Source organism: Alosa alosa, chromosome 18 (assembly GCF_017589495.1).
Source record: "Alosa alosa isolate M-15738 ecotype Scorff River chromosome 18, AALO_Geno_1.1, whole genome shotgun sequence".
Taxonomy (NCBI): domain Eukaryota; kingdom Metazoa; phylum Chordata; class Actinopteri; order Clupeiformes; family Clupeidae; genus Alosa; species Alosa alosa.
The window spans coordinates 1,535,001-1,537,144 of NC_063206.1; positions in this window are offsets into that span (position 1 = coordinate 1,535,001).

Genomic DNA, 2,144 nt, shown 5'->3' on the forward strand with positions numbered 1-2,144 from the left:
TCCTGTGAGGGAAATTTGGTCTCATCCCAATCCCAATTTATCCCAATCCGTGAATTAGTGAAACACACTCAGCACACAGTGAACACGAAGTGAGGTGAAGCACACACTAATCCCGGCGCAGTGAGCTTGCTTGAGGGGTTAGGTGCCTTGCTCAAGGGCACTTCAGCCGTTCCTACTGGTCGGGGTTCAGACCGGCTGCCCCTCTGGTTACAGGTCTGAAGCGCTAACCAGCAGGCCACGGCTGCCCACACTAACCAGCAGGCCACGGCTGCCCACACTAACCAGTAGGCCACGGCTGCCCCCTGTGTGTGTGAGCGATTGAGAGAGGAAGAGGGGGAGCAGATGTTGAGTTAAAAGCAGCACAGGAAGTAGCTTCCAGGAAACGCTCTTGAGATGTACAGATCTCCCCTGCATGGCGACCCAGTCAGCCACCCGCAGAGCCATGACTCAAGGTCCCCCGGAGAGCTCTTAAAACACACACACACACACACATTATACAGTATATCATTGATTCCAATGGGAAAGACAGCTAGTAGTCACACATTACTTCTAATTATTAATTCACAGGAGATTCAATCCTTTTACTAACACAACGGTTATGAAGAAATATGATAATGTAACAGACTCATGTCGAACCTATGTACATTACAAACCTAATTTGTTTCCAATACCCCAATGTTGAAGACAAATTTAGCCCGTAGCTAACACTTACCATAATATCCCATGTAAAATGGTTAGCTTGCTAGCTAGCTAACTGTGGAACTTCAGTATAACATAGCAATTATATCACCTATTAGTAGGAAATATGTTCGTATTTCAAGTGATAGAATTAAGGGTTGACTTATGTTTAGTTGATGTTATGACATATAAAGTTAAGCTTGCCAAACTTAATTATACAGTCAGCCACGGGCAGCTTGACTGTGACTACTCGTTAATGACACTCCTGTTAGTAAACTGGAAATGGCAAAAAAAAGAATGTAATGGTCACCTTAATCCCATGAACACACAGATGACTCACACCAACCTTATTTTGTGCCTTTTATTCACGTTTGTTCAAAGGTTTAGTAAGTATAAGCCCTTTTCACTCCCCACTTGATGCAGCTCCATAGGTTTCCATTCAAACCAAACGGTCATATTTCCCCTAAAAGGGGGCGTGTACGTGCAGCACATACAAAGTTCCCGGATGTGCCGGTTGTCCGTATAATAGACACACTTCAGAACAGAAGGATTCCAATAGAATTCTATCCCATAATAGACACACGTCAGAGGGATGGTAGTGAAGAGCTTTGAGTCTTCATTGCATGCTAAGAAGCAGCCTATGGTACCACATCCAGCACCATGCTGTGCTGTTACCAGTTTAAATCCCCTCAGAGGTGGCCAAAATGTGTGTGTGTGTGTGTGTGTGTATGAGGGTGAGGGAGAGATTCTGCAAACGTCACAAACACCCACAAGCTCCTGCCTAGGCAGAGAGAATCCGGTACCTGTTGCTAGGGTAACTGTGTGTGTGTGTGTGTGATGCTTGTGGTAAAGCGATTAATTGACTGTCAGGCTTAAAGCAGTGAGGGGTGTCTCCAACAGCGAGGCTGAGTGGTGTTCATACACACACACACACACACACACACACACACACACACACACACACACACACACAAACACACACACACACACACACACACAAACAGACACACACACACACACACTGAGGAATCTGGGAATGGGCTGGGAAAATCTGGGAATGGGCTCAGGGGCTCAAATCTGGGAATGGGCTCAGGGGCAGGAGAATCCCTGTGGCTTTTATCCGCCACCATTGTAAGGGTTAGAGAGCCACATGGCCTCCCATCAGAGCAGAGAGAGAGAGAGAGAGAGAGGGAGATAGAGAGAGCAAGAAAGAGACAGCAAGAGAGAGAGAGAGAGAGCAAGAGAAAGAGTGAGAGAGAAAATAAAGGTCTTAAGACAACAAATGGGCTAAAACAAATATCGTCACTGTGAGGATGTGTGTGTACATTGGTACACACACATGGTAAGATGCACAGTGATTTGGTGGCCAGTGATCTGTGTATTTGAGATTCTAAATTCACATGATAATCTCTGGGTAAGAGATGTGTGTTTGTCGGACACTAAACGTTTGTAATGGAGATGTGGTG